Source organism: Trematomus bernacchii, unplaced genomic scaffold (genome assembly GCF_902827165.1).
Source record: "Trematomus bernacchii unplaced genomic scaffold, fTreBer1.1, whole genome shotgun sequence".
NCBI lineage: Eukaryota > Metazoa > Chordata > Actinopteri > Perciformes > Nototheniidae > Trematomus > Trematomus bernacchii.
In genome coordinates, this window is record NW_022987605.1 from 346,528 (window position 1) to 367,500 (window position 20,973).

General features: G+C 41.1%; 1 protein-coding gene across 9 annotated transcripts in view; it reads right to left on the minus strand.

Moving 5' to 3' along the window:
- ablim2 (actin binding LIM protein family, member 2) overlaps window positions 1–20,973 on the minus strand; it is a 93,472-nt gene that overhangs the window by 35,096 nt on the left and 37,403 nt on the right. For all 9 annotated transcript variants that reach the window (XM_034130866.1, XM_034130876.1, XM_034130871.1 and 6 more), the window contains exon 2: window positions 16,109–16,268. The gene's annotated coding sequence lies outside the window, so the exon portion shown is untranslated. The remainder of the gene's footprint in view (window positions 1–16,108; window positions 16,269–20,973) is intronic.

Here is a 20,973-nt window from a genome sequence, read left to right on the forward strand (position 1 = left end):
GTGTGTGTGTGTGTGTGTGTGTGTGCCTCTATTGTTTGGCTCTTGAAAACATATGACAGGAACTCAAAATCACTGTCTCCACTTGACAACACACAGTTACCATGGCAACCACATGACATCACAGACCAGCCACACCCTCAGGGGAAGTATCGCTCTATCTTTCCACTCCTTTAGCAAAAACACAACCACTCCTTTCTTTTCCCTCCATTATTTATTTCTGGAAAAAATAACAGCAAAGAGAAGATGTTTGGATTGGTCAACATGCTCCGTGACTCCTCTGTGAACCTGCACACACACACACACACACACACACACACACACACACACACACACACACACACACACACTTAGGTGGTGAGTCATTGTAAAACATGACGTGCAGTCAAGGTCGCACCTGAATAGCAGAAAGCACATAGCACATGTATATTTAACCCTGCTCACGCTGTCACTCACAGGCACAGTGGGGGTCATTGTGCAAGACGAGGTGGGGGCAAGGTCACCCCCATGTGAGGACATAGCACATACATATTTTATATGACATGTCCTGCCTGTGAATAATGTCTCTGGAGTCGTAGTGAGTGAAAAATAAATACACTTTTCATTTTTTTCCACACACACACACACACACACACACACACACACACACACACACACACACACACACACACACACACACACACACACACACACACACACACACACACACACACACACACACACACACACACACACACACACACACACACACACACACACACACACACACACACACACACACACACTACCTGCTCCGGGCTGCTGACTTGCATTAGGCTTAATCTATTTTACATGAACTGCAGATTCAATTCATTTGAAGGCCGTTGTATCCGATATGGTTATCCTCAGTGGAGGGCTAAGCCTATATAACCTACATATAGTTAAAGAATAGCCATATCTGTATCTGATAGGGTTGCATACATATACTTAGAAAACACTTTTTCAAAACCTTAAGTTAACGTAGCCGATCTAAGCTTCTTTACAGTTTCTATAAAACCCTTTTCTCAATTGACCAAAATCAGCAAAACATCTCAAATGTTCAGCTTTGTCCTAATAAAACCAGCTTCAATGGAATGCCCTGAAAGTGCTACATTTTTAATTAAAGCATTAATAATAAATGTTTTCGCAGAACCATATAACAAGCTAAAAATCACCGGTCTGATATATCACAAACACATTTTTTTGATTTATTGTATATTTAAAAATATATGTAAGTTAAGTTTCTGATATATATCAGTCCACCTTTAACTATGAAATTAATCTAATTTAAAAACAAACTTGATTACAAATCTGACCAATAGCTCTCTGTCCTGTCAGAGTTTACACATTTGGTTTGGTCCCAAAAGTATTCAGGCCTGGTACCCAGAGCTTGTTTCAATAAAGGAGATGCTCCATATTATATTTACAAATAACACCATGGCAAATGTGTTGCACATCCATCTGCTCCAGCATGTACCTCCCTCACTTAGTCTCCAATTGAACTGAAGGACACACTGTGGTTCTGAGGTCCTCCAGCGGGGAGGAAGCAGATTCAACAGCCAGTGGAATTCCTCGAAAAGCCTCTGAGTGCACTCACATTATGTAAGTGGATCATAGTGCACAAGATAAGCCTCCCAAGATGGAAGTTATCAGTTTCCTGTAAAGTAATCTTCCTTTCAGCCTTGGAGAATGTTGTAACCAAGCTGCCCTGTAAGCTTTATACCTTACATTGGTCATTTGAAAAACTCAAGTATTCCTGGACTCACTGTCATTGCGTACTTGTAATTATGCAAAATTAGAATAGTGCTCTTTCATTTTTTTAATTCATTTGACTGGTTCTGAAGTTATAGCTCTATACTACTGGGTTGTTACAGATAACCATTTGGTTTTCTGCCCCGAAAGAGTCTTCTCGAACACGGACTCATGGATATGTGATCCTGCTGCGAAACATTCTGTTATCTGAAGATAAGACAAACCCACTCCTCATCTGCATCTTCATCTCAACTGCCCCCCCCCCCCCTCTATTGTCTTAGAGATGGAGGGTTTTTAAATGATGAAATCAAACATAACATTTCATTCAATTACATTTGGGTTGGTTTCAAGGATGATTCTGATACATTTGAATTGCATGGCTGCTACAGATATTTTTTCTGTTGCTTTACCATTTCTTTGCTCCATTTCTTTTAAAGTGTTAACTTTCCGGAAAACGAAACTCTTCATTGGAACCAATGTTAAGGCTTCTTTGGCTCCCACCATGTGCTGCTTTCTTTTTGCTATTGACTGGACTAGACTAAGTCATTTCAGAAATAGAAAGATGTTTATTGTCACTCTAGATTCCCACTAGACATTACTTTTTAGAGCATTTTAGTTCATCACCTGCCTAGTCATCTTTTATTGGTTACCATCTATTTAACATTTATTTTTCTCAGAATAAGAACAAACTTGAAAGTCAACTTAACTCCTGACTCAATTGAACCTGATTTACTGCCTCCCACATCCTGCTTTGCTTCATTTATTTCAACCTCTCATTGCATTTTAACACGATCCACATGCATAGGGACGAGGGGATGTTGGTGAGGAGAGCAACAAGAGCACAAGAAAGGAATAAGAGGAAGATACACATCAGCTGCCCGACACGCGGCGGAAATACACTGGACCATGTTTATTCCCCTTTTCCCCACATGTTTCAAACACTCCACCATCGTTCCTGTCAAAGTCAAACCAGCCTCAACGACTACCGCCCAGTAGCACTCACCTCCATCATCATGAAGTGCTTTGAGCGGTTAGTCAAAACACTCATCACCTCCTCCCTCCCTGACTCTCTGGACCCCCTGCAGTTTGCCTACAGAGCAAACAGGTCCACAGATGACGCCATAGCCCTCACCATCCACACTGCCCTCTCACACCTGGACCCGAGGAACACATATGTGAGAATGCTGTTCATTGATTACAGTTCAGCTTTCAACACCATTGTGCCTCCAAGTTGGTCATCAAGCTCAGAGACCTCGGGCTCAACAGCGCCCTCTGTGACTGGATCCTGAACTTCCTGACGGGCAGACCCCAGGCACTGCGGGTGGGAAACATCACATCCTCCACCCCGATCCTCAACACCGGAGCCCCTCAAGGCTGCGTGCTCAGCCCTCTCCTCTACTCCCTGTTCACACACGACTGCGTGGCCACACACAGCTCCAACACCATCGTGAAGTTTGCTGATGACACGACCGTCATCGTCCTGATCACCGACGGCGACGAGACGGCGTACAGAGAGGAGGTCGGAAACCTGACATCTTGGTGCCAGGATAACAACCTCCATCTCAACGTCAGCAAAACCAAGGAGCTGATTGTGGATTACAGGAAGCAGCAGAGAGAGGGACACGCCCCCATCACCATCAATGGGACTACGGTGGAGAGAGTCAGCAGCTTCAGGTTCCTTGGGGTCCACATCACTGAGGACCTGACATGGACTCTTCACACCACCACCATCACCAAAAAAGCTCGACAGCGGCTCTTCTTCCTCTGCAGGCTGAGGAGGTTCAACATGGACTCCAGGATACTCTGCAACTTCTACAGGTGCACCATATAGTATCCTTACTGGCTGCATCACGGCCTGGTACGGCAGCTGCACCGCCCTTAATCGTAAGGCTTTACAGAGGGTGGTGAGAGAACTGTTAAACACCTGAACTGTTGAAACAACATCCATAACATTCATCTGGCTGCTACTTACAAATTATGTATCACTTGTATATAGACTCTTATGGCACTACTTCTATTCTATTTTATTGTATTTACTTGGACTATTTATCTGTTTTATTGTGTTGCAATATTGGAGGAGCCTGGGACCTAAGATTTTAATCGACATAACTACACTGTATCTATGTACGAATGACAATAAAAGCCTTGAAAACAGCTTTGGCAGTATCCATTAGGGATGATGGACAAACTGAAAGAGCATCCCCTGTCTCCCCCTCACTTATGAAACACACTCAGAAACACACTGTTTGAGCTACATTAGAGGCTAGGTCTCCAACTTGAGCTCATATGGGCTCAGCTGCTTAAGCTACTGATTTATAATCAAAGTCTATGTGCCAACGCGCAACGCAGGTATAAACACTGATTGAAAGACTAGCTTACACGAAGCTGTACTCTTAGTTTGGTTTTATTTCTCCATTCTAAATCAGTCACTTCTGTCTGAAGGCATCTCTAGTAAAGTCAGTCGGTCACCAGGCACGTGCACACATAGACATCAAAGTGGGCTTGAGCCCCTGCCCACCAGAGAAAGTGCCCTTTTTTCCCCCTTTTTTTATTTTTTATAAATGAATATATCTACTGCTGTTTGCGCACAGTTTCCCTTTCCAAAAATATATTGATTGAATACAAAATTAAAATATCAGGTCACGAGATTAGACTGTGAAGTTCCGTAGCTCTCTCTACCCTCCCTCCCTCCACGTCTCCTGCACAGCGGTGCGGACAGTCATCGGCAGTCACTTCAGACAGACAGGTAGCAGCACCTCCCACTTTACTGTCCCATGTTATGCCGGCTTTTCTTGGTTTATTTTGAAGGTGAGTAGTGATGAACAAATTACTAAACTGCCAGTGCCTCGAGTTTACAGCTAATTAGCAGAGGTGTGGACTCGAGTCACATGACTTGGACTCGAGTCAGACTCGAGTCACCAATTTGATGACTTTGGACTCGACTTGACAAAATCACAAAACACTTGCAACTCGACTTGGACTTGAGCCCTCTGACTTGAAGTGACTTGATCATTTAATTCAGGGGTCTCCAACACGCCGATCGCGAGATGCCGCTAGAAGAGCAGACTCCCGTCGGGGAGAGCAGAATCTTCAGCCGCTCCAACTCTTGCTGAGAATCCATGCAGGCAGGGGCGGGACTTTATTTTGCTGAGCCACCATGCGGCCAATCATATGCGAGGACACACTAGGATCATACCATTATGTGAAAGAAGGGTGGGGGGCAGACGCTCCAAAGACAGCAGGTGTAGTGGTACAGGCCAGCCACACAGAGCGACGGGGAGACGGATTTAAATGCAAGCGCGTCGGGAAAAGTCAAGAAATTTGCGAAAACCGAAAAAAGAAGCAGCTTCTGGCTGCATTTCAATGATATTGGAGAAAGCAAAGCTGAGTGCAGGATTTGTAAAATGAAAATAACCTTCAGAGCAGGGTTTTGTTTTGGTAACCACTCAGGATTTATTGCCAGAGTAAAAGTACCAGAGTGTAGGAATACTCGGTTACAATAAAAAGTTCTGCATTCAAAATGTTACAAGTAAAAGTACAAAAGTATTAGCATCAAAATACAGTTAAAGTACCACCTGCAGAGGGATCTAGATTCAGGTGTTCTTTTCCCCATAGAGACGCCTCGCTGCACATTATCCCTTGCATAAAGATAGGTTGTGGGTCCCTTATAACATGCTGTACAGTGGAAATAAACATTCTGGATACCTTAACATCAGGGATCTTATCAATTAAACTCCTTCTGAATCAAACCGTCACGGTAGCCTTACCTTACTGATCCCTCTTACAATAGAAGACAAACACGTTACTTTACCAGCAGAGAGGAAATGGATTATTAAATGATTAATGTGACTAATAAAGAGCAGTTTGATTATTAAGTATTATTCTGTTGATCGATGTCATTACATTTGGTGAAAAGCACATAAGGACTTGTTTAATGGCGCAGTTCCACTACAGCGCGGAGCTCGCTTTAAGCGTGCCGTGTCGTGCCGTACCCGTTTTTGGTTGCGCTTCCACTAGGCCTAGTTACGGCCCGGCCCGGCCCGGGGCCACTTTTTCACCTCTTTTCTGGCCCGACAAAATTGTGGTTCTATCGGGGCCAACAAACAGGGCTGAGTCGGGCTGAGTATGCTAAACTAGAGAGAGGAGCGCTGGCAAGAGGGCTAAAACTACAACAAGATGGACATATTTGACCGTGATTTAATTGTAATACACGTTTCAAAATGATGCCGAAGTAACAACATACTGATACCGGTTAGTAAAAACCATGAATTAATGCTTTGACAAGTCTGCAGACAGACGGCAGGCGAAAAACCTTTTAAAATGCGTGTTTTTCTAGATGGAGATTGGCTAAGCTAACGCAGTATATGCTCCGACCGTCCACACTCACAACAACGGCCTATACAGACATAAATAAAGCAGCGACTGTATTCACCATGACACAGGCAGTCTGTGGTTTGTACTTGTTTAACTTTTGTCGAGTTTCTGAACAGATATGAGGAGCTGTGAGCTCTGAGTGCGAACAGCTAACGGCTGTGTTGTGTTTTCTGGAGTTCTCATTGAAGATGACGTCACGGCTCCGCCTACACTGCGTTACTATAGTAACTACCCCAGTTCCTAAACTGTAATGGAAGCGCAGCATGAAGTGAGTCGGCCCAACGCGGCCAAGCCGTACTGAGCCGTACCGAGCGTGGCCGAGGCCGACCGTGTAGTGGAACTGCAGCATAAGACTCGTTTTGTCAAAGTTTAGGACTTGGACTTGACTTGAACTTGCCCATCCTGACTTGAGACTTGACTTGGACTTGAGCGCAAAGACTTGAGACTTGACTCGGACTTGCAAAACAATGTCCCACCTCTGCTAATTTGCTAAAAGACAATAACAAATATAGTTAACTAAGGTAGGCTACTAGCTAATGGATAAGTTAGCTCAAGGTTTAGCTAAGGCAATTTATCATGGGCATACAGGCTAATGTACTGTACTTAAGGGGAGACACTAAAGGTGAATACAGTAAAATGTGTATCTAATAACGTCATCACAATCGCCACATTGATATGCAAATGAGGCGTTAACTAGGCCTAATTAAAATGTGCCAATTTGCATGCAGTTACCAAGGCATTGCAGGTGGAAAAGATCAAACTAAAAAAACACATCACCTCACAACTTCCCCAGATAGTTACTTACGTCAAGTCAGTATTTTCCCCTGAAATGTAATGTTTAAATGCACATTAGCTTTAAATCTATAGATGAATTCAGACATGCAGTAAAACGAACACCATTTATATGTGTTTCTTGGAAGTTTTATTTCCATTAGAGTGAAAGAAAACATGGAAGCAAAATAGACCAAAATAACAAGTACATGAAAAAACGATCTTTTTGCCTGTAATGTCCTTAAACAGTAACTTCATCATTTTGATTGTTGGCTGCTCATTTAATAACTATGAATTGTACTAGTTTGTTGTCTGCTCTTGTGCGTAGTGAATACTAAAGAAGACCATTGTCTCTGTGTTAGCTGATTATTTTGTAGAATTCTGTTGAGTATTAAACAATTGCGTGAGTGTGAGGGTATTCAAATAAATTAGTCAGTAAGTCAGAGATGTGCAACTATATTTAACTTTTTGTTTTAAAACATTTTTTTATAAATGATTATGGGAAGTGCCCTTTTTCTCACTTGAGCACCCGCCCCCCAAAATGTCTGTGCGCGTCCCTGTCGGTCACTGTCATATGTCTTATATATCATATTGTTTTAAGATTTTACCGAAACTCTTGAAGGTCAAATCGAGGCCAGGTCTCAAGACCAGGGCTCTGCATTGAGTTCATTAAAATCTAAAGAGCTATAAGCTTAATGTAGTGCTAGAATCTGCTTTCCACCTTTGTAATTGTAAAGAGGTTCTATCAGAACTACACTGAGACGGTTCCTTGTTGAAAGGTGCTGTAAAGAGTGTTTTGAAACTCAATAACTACCTGGATTCAACCTTTTTTTCTTATATCAGACAATGACTAAAGAGCACGTGCAAACCCCTTTTTTTACACATATACTCATTTCTGCAGCTCTCCACTGTGCTGGTGTGTTCTCCATCAGCCCGGAGATGATCTCATTCAGGCTCTGAGCGGATGTAAGGGCCGCTAGCAGCCGCTGGAAAGTCTGTCGTCCACTTCCTGAGAAAACATTGTATTGTTGTGGTGGTTTTAGCATGCCGTGACCCCTCTCAGGGATTGATAACAAAGTGAAATGATGCAATTACTGGACAACGGTTTTCCAACATGTCAGTTAAAGTTTTTATAAGGGTGGGAAATGTGGTATCTTACACAACAAGAAGAACAATTATCTTTCAGTGTAAAGAAAGGGAATTTAGACTGAGGAATATTGGCACAAACATTTCAGGGTGTTCTAAGTTCTTTTGAATTGGTGTAATCCCTGTCGGAGCACAGTTGATGTTACACCACACGCATTCAGCTATATATGTATCTTGTGTTTCGCTTGCATGGAGAACAACCTCGACTGGAAGAAAGCATCAATGCTCTTAGCTCTTTTTAGAATATGGGGTGTTCCCTTCTGCCACTCAACAAACACCTGATCCACACACAGAAACACACCTGTCTTCAAAGATAAACAATAATTACTTAAAAAACATTGTGTAAAAAATAGATGAATGAAGTGTGAGAAAAGAACCACGTGGTCCCGCTACAACATGCAGCCTTCCTGTGGGCCAGTCCTTGTTCTATTCGTGCTGGAATGGTTTCAGTGGATGTACTGCTGGCTGCGACTCTGCTGTCTGCCAGCAACATGTGTGTGTGTGTGTGTGGTGGGGTGTGGGGTGTGGGGTGTGGGGTGTGGGGTGTGGGTCAGGTGTTCTCTAGTATATTCTATGACCTTGACTGCATCAGCTATGGGACTGATCTTGAAAGAAAAAATTCAAGGTCGAGTCTTCTGACTCCCGCTACACTAGCCAAACTGCAAGCAGGCGTCTAATGAAGCAGAAGGCAGGGGGGGTCTGTCTGTTGTGTAAATCAGTGGGCTACTCTTTATCTTCTAAGTAGATTAGGGTTTTAAGCAAGAAGTCAAATCTAATGCCATTCATTTCCATTGGTGACCAGAATGAGACAGGTTGTGATAAGGCTCGATGGTTAGCCACATTATTTAACTATTTATTTTGGGGTCATCCAAAATGTTAACAGTCATCCAAGATAAGAGACTATCAACAGCCACTACTTTAAGGAAGTGCAATGTAAACTCATTTCCACAGCCAAAATGAGATATTAAACTGCAAAGACACCACAGATACAAGTGTTTGATTGACAGGTGCTCTCTAAGAAGGGCAGTGCTAAACATCACTGCATTTGCACCAAAGACAGACAATCTGACTCTTCCTTATTCTATATAACTTCAGATCCAATCCTCCCCAGGTGTCATATGCACTATATAGCATTTATATAAAGATTGCCCTACAACTCAACAAGAGGCGATGCTTTCCTTTCTCCCTAAACACGTGTGTGTGAGGTCAGTGCTCCTGGCCAAATGACGAACACCCCCACCCCCCCCACCCCCCCCGTTCTGGTCAGCCTGCGTCCAAGAAAGAGACAATCCAACAGCCAACACCCTACTGAGAACATCACAACCATCTGCTGTTGTAACACCCCCGATCCACCATCAGGGCTTCAACATGTGGCCAGCAGCGCCTGTATAAATCTGTAATCTATTATGGAAATGTTCTTACAAAGACTTGACAACACAGCCATATTTTAACACAAACCTATAACTATAATGTTTAAGTGAAAGTTATTTAGTAGAAAATCCACTCTTTTTCAGACTTCAGCAAATAGAGATGGTAACGTGTCATTATTACACAACCTAAATCTGGACCCCTGTCACATGATAACACCTTGGTTGTTTATGAGCAGGAGATCGTAATCACTATCTCAGTTCAAGGATGGTCTTTGACGTTCGATATGATTGGCTGCTATCAATTCCTTCATGGCTTTGATCTATCCTCCAGCTTGAGAGCATTGATAACATAGTTATATTTTTTATGGTTTTTTTCTAGACCTTGCCCATTTTGCACAAAAAGAGAAATCTGAGAGCAGGCCGTTTCACAAGAGGCCAGAATCAACCTGAGTGTGGCAAGAAAAGGCTGAAGCTAGAGCACAGGAAGTGTGTGCAGGAAACAAGATATGCAAGTGCACACAGTTTGAGGAGAAGCAGAACACATATAAATCCCAGAAGGGGATATTTAAGTGTGAGGGCAGGGTTTTGTGGGAAACGGTTACGAAACCTGACCAAGAAATCAATGAGTCATGTTCTCAATTGAAAGAACCATTGAAATATATGAATCCACCACCCAATCAAAGGTGTAACTGTTTCGTTGATCATCTTCCCCAAAGTGCTCGCCATTACAGCGATGTGATGTTCCCCAGAGCACATGATGTCATGAGGCCCACACCTACATCATGTCATGAAACCCTTCTAGCTCCATCTGTTGAAAAGGACCAATGAGGCTGCTCTAACACCTTCAGTTTCCTCTTCAACTCTCACTCTTCTTTTTTGTGATATTAAAAATTAGGAATTTGTAGAAGTCAAAAAGTGACATATTGAGATCTTATGCAATATCAATGTTTTAAGGCAGAGAGAAACTATAAGAGGAAAGCGTGTTGGTATTGTTTTCCCAATTGATGTGTAATTGGCATTGAGAAGTTTCTAGCTTAGCAGACTAAAACAATTCCATGAATAGATCAGCTTTATGGGGAAGCAAGTGGTTTTCAATAAAACATACCACTGTTTTTAAGGGTGTGGTGAGAGGGGAGTCTATGGATGACAAAGAAGGAGCTGTGTCTGATATTAATGAGTCCTTTCATGTCACCATTCCAACTTTTATACTCTACACTAATGAATGTAATGCAGGCTTGTCAACATCAGGGTGTCACCCCATATTTTTCCATTTGAGTATTCCAATGCTATTTGGATGAGGTAATAACACATTAGTGATAGAGTTCTTTCTGAGTAGTTTGGAATTGTCCTCAGCTCTGTGCTATTGATGGTGTCAGATTAAAGCAGACATAACAGGATGTAGTGAGGCAGGCACAGTGGAATCCTAAATAAATCACAATTACTCAGCAAATACCATGAAAACAGAAATGAGTGCTCATCAGATGCTGCAAAACTAAAATATGCAATATAATAATAATACAAAAGAATATCAAATGTTGGCCGTGGACTAACATTAACATTAATTATAACATGATGGATTATCCTTTTTTCATTTAACATTGGCTATCTATTGAAGGAATCTTTAGTACAATGAATGGCAACACAAACTGTACGGCCCTCGGAGGATGTTGAAAAAATTGAAATGGCCCTTGAGAGGAAAAAGGTTCCCCACCCCTGCTCTAAACGGTATTAATACTTCCCAGCCCCATGCTTACTAATTAAGCCTTTAGAACAGGGGTGTCAAACTCAAGGCCCGGGGGTCAAATCTTTTATGTGGCCCACAAGAGCTTGCAAAGAATATAATATGTTTATTATACGGTTACATGGCGATTTACAGAAGCACGTTGCCCATAAACTACATGTAGCACAATGCATCTCAAATTTGACTTTTTTCTCAGAATTTGCCTTTTTTTCTTCAAAATATGCTTTTTTTTCTTAGAATTAACCCTTTTCTCAGAATTTTACCTATTTTTTTTATGTTTTATGTTAATGTTCAAAATGTAGTTAATTATGGAGTTATTACCCTATCCGATAATAATCCTATGCAGAGGCAATAATGTAATATAATACATTATTTTATATATATAAAATATTTATATATGTATAGTCTTAAAGTTACAACCGGCCCTTTGAGTGCAACCATAATGCTGATGTGGCCCGTGATGACATTGAGTTTGACAGCCACATAACTTTCCTAGTGAAGAAAACATGCTCTGTTCCTTTAATCATGACCTCCAGTAACTGTGAAATAGTGACTTTCAGCTATTAACATCTGTCATTTGTATGTATGACCCAAAGGTGTGTAATTACCACAATTTGCTCATTTCTTTTTAAGGCTGCAGCCACACGAGGCCGACATGGAAACGCAGAAAACGATAATGATAACGGGTCCCAATGTGGGTAGATCTGCGGACGAAACGCTCTGGGGGGCCAAACGGCTCTGTGATTACGCCCTATAACTGATAATTTCCTGCTAACGATGACGCAATAGCCCCAGTGTTTCGAGCCAGGTCCCGGTATCTCACAGGACAGTGCACCCAGCAGGAGCTTCCAGCTAGTTTTGATGGACATAAACGCGAGTGAAGTCTAATCGGACAGGAGAGGAGACACGCAGCTCTGCATGATCACCTGCAGCTCTGCATGATCACCTGCAGCTCCGCCCGCTGTGATGGAGCGATGTGCAGAACAAAACACACACTTCAAGTTAGATCATCACCCTTAGCTATTTTAATTACCTCTCAAACTACCTAAACTAGTTATAAATATGTTTATTTTTACTGTCGAGTCACTCATTACTGGATCAGCTGCTGCATGAGACCACGGATACTGACGGGCTGTCAGGAGAGGGGGAGGAAAAGAGAGGCTCCGTCCTCGGTGTATTATTCTTATATTATTATTATATAGAGTCGTTATTCATTTGTTTTAAAGCTCAATAAATAACAAAGAAGACCTTTGACCGGCACTTTTCTAATTTTGTCTGGAAGATTTCAACTTTAACGGACATGTTGACCGGCGAAACCCCACCTCTGCTGTTAAATCCAGCGCGGAGAATAAACAGAAGGGCAACCATGGCAACCATGCATGCGCGAGAAGTCTTCTTCGCTGCTTTTGGTGTATTTTGTGGCAGAAGTACAGCGCCACTTACAGGCCCGGCATATGTACTACAGCATCTCCAGCGGTTCAAGCTGTCTCGTGTGGACAGACACGTTTCTGGTGCCTATTGCGTGTGGACGGAAGACTTTTTTTATTACGATTTCGGTGCGTTTCCGTTATCGTCCTCGTGTGGCTGCAACCTAAGTCAAAGATAAAAGCTTGGCATGAAGGAATAAACTCAGCCCAATTATTAAGGCATCACAGTATTAATAGCTACACAAAATTAATAACACATCATGGATTAGGTCATAAACCATAAGCCAATGAAGAAGTACAAGTTAAAGTTGTATTATTGTAAAAATATTTATAGATTAATATCCTAATAAAATGAATGGTGCATGATTTCTGCCACAATGTTTTTTTCATACTACCACTGGGGACACAAAATATACTCTACTGTGTTAAGTGGCTTTAAGTAAGTAAAATCAGAACCATACCTAAAAAGCAACATTGTGGACTATTCATCATGTCGCCTATAATCATTATTACAGATGCTGCTGAACTGTATGAGCAAGAGGTGTACTGGACTTATTGTATGCATGACTACTCATGCTTTCACTGACAAATTGTCGGCGAGTGCTGCGCTCCAAAATAAAGTCATTTCAACTTTGACCTCGTTTACCAATGACCTTGAAGCTAGCAGGGGAGGAAAGCATAACCAAACTCAACCAGCTGTTTTCACCACGAGGCTCTGCGCCCAACCTCTGGGGTCAAAGAGCAAATGGCGTATCTTGTGTCTGTAGCTTCAGGGTCAGACCGATTGTCTGACTAGTGATATTGTTGGACTAAATATTGTGAAAATGTTCCCTGATCTTCACTATTTACTTTGTCCAAGTTGTAATAAATGACAAACAGATGACACATGCGTCATCTATCGGCTCTGCACACACCCTGCTATGTCCTCCCATGTTTCAAGATGGAGGAGAGGGGGGGGCAGGGTGTACAGACAGGCAGTCTGCTGGTCAGTGCAAGTTTGAAGGCGATAAACTCAGGGAGCTGCCGACATTGTTGCAACACCAATGGTAGCCTAGCAACCTGAGAATGTGTTGACAACAACAGAAATCTGACACAAGGCTCGTGCTGAGGGTCTGGGCTGGGAGGGGCGCACACAGGGCTATAAAGTTCAGTCACAGCCACCACACCACACACACATAAAACACACGTTTAAAGTATCTGACACTCACCACTCAACCCAAAATACACACAAACACCAACCCGCTTTATACACACTCATTCATACAATCTAAAGACAATCATTAGACATTACTGACCCATCCGTATTCACTCTCTTAGCACATTTCCTCTTGTTGTCCAAGTACCAATAACAGTATTATTATAAATAACTTTATAATAATGGAGAACACGTATAATATTTCCACCCAAACAAGCAGGTATATGCAGGTTTGCTAAATACAGAGAACCTGCTAGAAAGAATGTGATAGACTTTGTTTCTTTTGCCAGGAAGAAGCCTGCTTCTCTGTCCTAGTTCCTGGTGTGTAGATGTCCAGCACTGGAAGCAAGGTAAGTGAACGATAGAAAGGTAAAAAAGTAACATTGGTTACCCTTCAAACATTTTTTTTACTAATTCAGTCGCTCTTTTAAATTATTATTATTATGCAAAATCCATTTTTTCATGTCTTTTATACATAAACATGTGTCCCCTCTGTGTAAAGGAAAAAGGAACAAAGATTCTCTCTCTTTTTCTCCTGATCCATTTCTATAGAAACCTGTCTGAAAATGAGCTGATCAGATTTTGGCCACTTTATGATGTCATAACGATTTTTTGGCTTGAGTAACCATTAGCCAATCAGCAACCAAGGTAACTGCAAATATGTCTTACCTTTTGCTGTTTCTGATCAAAAGTTGTGTTCAATGGCATTACAACGAGAAACACGCTGCTGAAGGTTAATCCAATGTGTCTGTGTCACTTTGAAATGATTACTGATAATCCATCATTCTATTTTTGTCAAAAACGGAGATTTCATATTAGCTGCTATTAGCTGCTATTCGAGCTACAACCCAGCTTCCGGTTTTGGGCAAACTGCGTGCGCATCACTCTCACTCCTCAATGGAAATGTTTAGATGGATTTAGGAACTTCCCCTCGATTCTATTGGCTCTAACGGTTAAAAAGAGGTGTCAATCAACCAATGGGTTCCAGAGAAACGGCAAATACAGCCAAAAACAGGCTTGGGGCTTAACAGGTTAACATATGTTCAGATGTTCTGATTGTTGGAACAGTACAAAAATTAACAAAGACGGTAATAATACGTTTGTATTATTTAATTTGTTTCTGTTGAGTTTGAATAAAGTTATATGTTTTACAATGATCAGCAGTCTGGTAGCTTTAAGGTTGGGACATTTTAAATGTTTTGTATGTTAATAAAAAACATAAATTCCCATAAACGCGCGTCCATAGCATTGCAATGGAAAGGGGGGGAAATTAGCATGTCTATCAGAGAGTCATGTTTCCATCACTGCGCATCCAAGCTATAGCTATAGCAATTGTTACCATGACAACTGGAGAGTCAGTTGTCCAAAGAATGAATGCTGGGTGTAATCTTTCCCATTAAAAACAGAAGCCAGATTATCTCCTCCCCCGAAACCTTATAAAGTTATATTATTTGTTAAATTATTTTACAAATATACGTATAATTAAGTTCAAATGTAGACATTTTTGAAACCTCCATTTAGCCACAATGGTACAATCATGGGTCACCTGACGCTGAGATTTGACTAGCGTCTTCACATTAAAACACCATGTGATTTTGTCCATGGGTACATTCTAATGTTTCACCATATTAGCTTCTTTTTATTTGAACAGTAGATTGTTGTTTGTTGCCTTTTTCTTCTTTTATGTTTTTGGTTCTTTCAGATCATTGCTCAAAAAGAGCAATGATTGACCTCTACGGAATCATATGAATGTCTTTTCAACACAGCGTCTTTGTGCTCACCCGTAGTTGTTTGTTTTAAGTACGTTTTTATGATTTATTTTCATAAAAAGCTCCCAAAAGAATCTTGACAAATAGACATAAGTTTATATTATTCCCCAAAGGGTCATAATGTATTATCTTTTAGAAAAAGCTATTAATTATTGTGTCTGCTTCAAGAGCTCCATGTAAAAATCAGTTCCTTAACAGTAATTGATCTTCATTAATGTATATTTTATCTTATTAAAAAGTTAAAATCAATCGTTTTCTGCCACAACTCTTACTTTTCAGAATACTTAGTCAAAAAGATAAACGACGTTAGTGTCATTGGTTAAAATCCACATTTGAATGATTTCACCATAGTGGTAAGCTCATTTTTACTTATGAAAGTATTTGTATATTCGATCTAGAAATGGTAGATATTGGTACGTTTTCAGTTGAACGCAACAAAAGGTCCAAACTAGCTATGTTCCTACTTTACAAGCAACATTCCCGTCTTATGGTCTCCTCTTAGGGTGTGGAACTTGAAGGTTGTTTGGTAACAGCTGGCGGGGACATACCTTTACAGGCGAAGCACTTGATGTGGAAGTGTTTGTTCTGGACCCGCAGAGCCTCTCCTTTGCAGGGCTTGCCACAGTTCTGACAGGGGACGGGCCCCCCCCCCTCCAGGCTTCTGTTTCTTGGGCTGCTCCAGAGGGCTGTGGACCTGCTGCTTGAATACTGCAGGAGACACAGAGACAGGAGGAGACCATTTCATGTCCTGTGGTAGTGCACAGTGTCAAGGGGTACAGTGACAGTTAAAACATAAAATACCATGATGGTTTGGGGTTTTCGTGGCAAAATTAGTTTCAGTAGTTAAAATTGTATTAAATGACATTATGAAAAACAAAATACCTTCCGCTAGTTACAACACAACACTACCCTAAATTGTATTATCATTATAAACCCTTCTTTTGGAGGGGGGCCACAGGGGGTCAAAGCTCATTGTTTCTGATAGCAACGTTTTTAGTGTCGTGGGTCCACATTTCAGATATTCCGTCATATCGGACGCAAATCTGGATCAGCTCCATTGTACCCCCGTTTTGAGAGATCTGGGTACGGAGGGATAGAGACACTTTTTGAGTTCCCTGACACACCAGGGACACATATTTAGGTATAAAACACATCAAAAAGTGCATTTTGCATGATAGGTCCCTGTTAATGTTTATAGGCTCCCATTTCAATATCACGAAAACCAAGTTATCATTATCACATCAGGCAAGGGTATACAAAAACAACTTTCTTCTTATTATTATTCCACACACACACACACACACACACACACACACACACACACACACACACACACACACACACACACACACACACACACACACACACACACATACACACACACACACACACACACTTATGAGGTGATGTCATACATCTCGTCAGTACGGTTCTCTCCTCTCACATCAGAACCCCACAGAATAGGCTCCCATATGGACGGCTTCAGTCCTGACTGGGGCATCGGCCAATGAAAGGCCCTTTGTGTTCTCAGGAAACAGGCCTGTTGTCAGACTGCTTTCACCAGGCCTCCATGGTTACCAGTAATTGATTTAGAGAGAGAAGGGGGCATAAGGCTAAGACAGGGAGGATCCTTCTTTCAGGTTTGCAACATTCATAGGGTGCTACAGTAATTGGGTGTTTTATTGGCACAACACTTATAACATTGTTTTACTTTCCTCAACTCTATAATGTGGAAAAATAAAAGGCACATGTAGCCAATGTCACACTATTCTCTCTTCATTAAGATTGGAAAGAGTGCTGCTTCTTAATAATGTAATCAACGCAAGTCACTTTTTTCAGTCGGATCACACGCCAACTCCAAACCCTTTAGTTGGATTTGAAACAAACGAAGTGTTGCAACATTAAGGAACAGTGTGCTCATTTGTCTATGCATTTCACAGTTGGGTAAGCATGACGACTAGAGGCAGATTGGACTTTTCAAAGTAAAGAAATGTGACATGGATATTATATCTGTAAGAGTTAAACAAACAAGATACAACGCGATATATTCTAAACTTTATAAAAGTGTCATGCTAGCTGTTTCAGTCTTAATGCTATTCATTATATTTGGTTGAGTTGAATCTTCTTTTTTATTGATTTATTCTCATCTTGTTCTGAACATATTTAACAAAAAAGTTGAAGCATTTGTTGGATTGAGTCTTGAATCCATCTGATTCCACACTGCTGTCCCTCCACTGTCTCTCTGTTGGATTGATTTACATGCTTTCTGATGTATTTCTATAACTTATTTCAAATGTAATACAAATGATACTACAACACAGTACTATATACTGTTATAATGATTATGGTCTAAGCACCTGTATTTATCTTTGACTGTGTATTATTACAAATAAAATAATGTTGTAAAATTGTGATTAACAGAACTTGCAATAAATAAACTTAAAATAAGAAAAGAATGATGCAAATTCTAAACATGCACACTTCCAAAGAAGCACTTTGGATTTGTGACCTGCTTGGTTTAGGGGTTACTTGACAGGAGAGTAAAACCAACAGCAGTTTCCAGATCCACAGGAGCCACACATTCTTCACTTCTAAGGACCTGACTCAGTAGCTTTATAGTGTGTCTGTGAGTCCAAGACAAACACATCCTCCAAAGCTCTTAGATCTCCTCAGGACGATAACCTTACATCATTACTTTGTGGCCTTATGCCTGGGTTCCCATTAGTCCAAGTCCCATAAAGATTTGTATTTAAATAAAAAATACTTTGGGGATACCAAACATTTTTGGGGTTAGCATTTATGATCAAATATTCATGAAGTTTTCTTTGGAAAATCCACAGATCTTCTTTTATTCAATGCATATGGCTAGATTGCAATCTGATCACTGACTTAACATTGGATGAAGACCAGAAAAGGGATTTTAGACACCGTTGTCTCGAGGCCATTGAAGGTAGAAGATGTGTCTTTTGGGGGGGGGCGTACAGTGGGCATGCTAACCAATAAAGACAAGAATTTAGGAGGGAAAGTCTTGACTCCTGAGGCCCAGTTGATTGGAACCATATGGAAAAGACAATGGTCCAAAAGCAAGAAACGGCTGGGAGGAGGGGTTGCAGGGGAACTGGGAGGGGTCCGGACTCCTGATCTGACCCAGAGTGCAATGCTGTACCCCAGCACCTGTTGGATGGATCCAGTGTCTTTACTTCCTCTTCACAGTGACTTCAGATGGAGACAGGAGATGATCTTCTGGGCCAGATGTAGAATCCAGCAGGTTGTTCCAGACATTGAGGCTGCAGGAACTAGGACATCTGTAGTGGTTTTTGAAAAGGGTCCAAAAATCTGCCTGTCTATAAAATAAATAATGAGTGGTCCAATCTATGTGATGTTATTGCTCTCATGTACTTGGGAGTTTTGCCAGGGAAGCAAATTGCATCTTTATCCTTTACATTCCAACATTCCAAGTAATCAGGGTAACATTGATCTGTTTTCTCACTGGGTCCCTAACTACATCATTTCCTTAGTTTTGAAATGTTCATACCTTGCCATCAGTCACAAACTAAGTGCCAGTTTGTCAGTCAGTGAGCAACAAATCATTCATGAAACTGTAAGTGGATACAGAGGTTCACTCCTACGCTCCAGATAATGTTCAAGCAACTAGCAGTAAAGATGTTAAAGGTCCAGATCTCCATGCTTTCACATGTTGTGCTTTTAAAGAATGTGTGCCATTTGAGGGTAAAACCCAGGACATCTAATTCAGGTTGATTAAAGGTTCCTTTCTATGATATTGAGTGTCACTTTGCTGTGTGCCTCTACTGTCCCTCTACCCGTACAGTGCCGTCTTCTCCACCAGCAGTTGTCCTTATCGTCAATCAGCCTCTCTGCTGTCTGTTCCCCGGCTGACAGCCACTACTGTCTTTGTCCCAAAGGTCGTAGCCAGCAGGCAGCTCTCATGTCTGTGCTTCTGAGAACACACACTGACCATGGACAAAGGTTTGCAGCTTACCACCCGCACACATATTCACTATAGCTATTTGATAGTATATATATTTAGCATTGCTCTTTGATGCACCATGAAGCATAACCCAAACAGCTAATGGAGACACATTTACTGTCTGGCTCAAAGACACTTCATCAGTGCACATTTTGTTTGTTGCTGGGATTTAAATGGAGAACCTCCCCATGTTTACATGACACTACAATCCATAGCGAAACAAAGATCTTGTATCTCTTGCAACAACTATATTCTTTAACATGAACACTATTTTGAAGGTACATCTATAAAATAGCCCTGCCCACCACAGTGGAACACACAAGCAGTTATCTCTCAGATGCCTTTTCAAGGAGCCCTGCAGCAGCCCCTCCTAAAAATAGAGCGTCCCCTCAACTCACGGGGATCTACGGGTTCTCTGCAACAATCCGGGTGTGAACCATCTGCAGATCAAAATGTTCACATTAGCACAGCACCAGTACTCTGTGGTGCCGAGCTGTTGACCTTGGGGATATTCACTTTCTTATGAGTAAAAAAAAAGGTTGCTGAAAAATGTAGAAACGTTATCCTTATTTTCATAGGAAAGCCATTGGCGTATATCATATTACCAAAATGATGGTATATGAATTAAACAAATGGTGTTTTCCTAAATCTATGAACCATAATGGAATGCTTTGTAAATATACCGAAGAGATGAAGGGCAATTTCCAGACCTTTGTATTGCCATTACTTCATCCCAATAGAAAACTCACTTCATTTCCTCACCCTTTGTAGGTGCCAAGAAAAATGAATGAAGCGAGCCTACAGTGCAAATCCACTGCTTAAAGTCCTGTTGTACAAACAGCCAAAAGGAACAGAGACATCTCGTTCTTTGTCACAATCACAAGTTTCTTCACAGTATTATATTGATTATTTGGATAACGATACAACATCGTGTTACATTTATTAAATCACAAGAATATGAAACATACAGAACATATATCTTTTGGGAAATCATAAAAGAAACTTATTTTGCTGGTAAACACTTGTCACTAGAAAGAGAATAGCTGGTCTACCTTAAAGAGCACCTTCAGTTGGCCTGGCCCTGTTCTGCTCCTTTTATTGCAATTTGCAGGTGGCTGGCAAGACCAGTGGGCTTCAGTCTTAATGAGTTGTAGCATTTATTTACAGACAGAAAAACTGTACACACACTACAACTCCCTCTCTCTATCTGCATTGATTCTATATACAGTATATGTATATATATATATATGATATGCATACATGTATATGTATATATATATATATACATATACATGTATTCATGAATCTCACCCCTTAAAGTGATTTATTGAACTTATAGCTCTATAGATACACACAAGTTATTACCTATCCTGCTCACTTGTGCAGTCACGCCTGCAATCTAACCTTAACAGCATCTGACCTCTG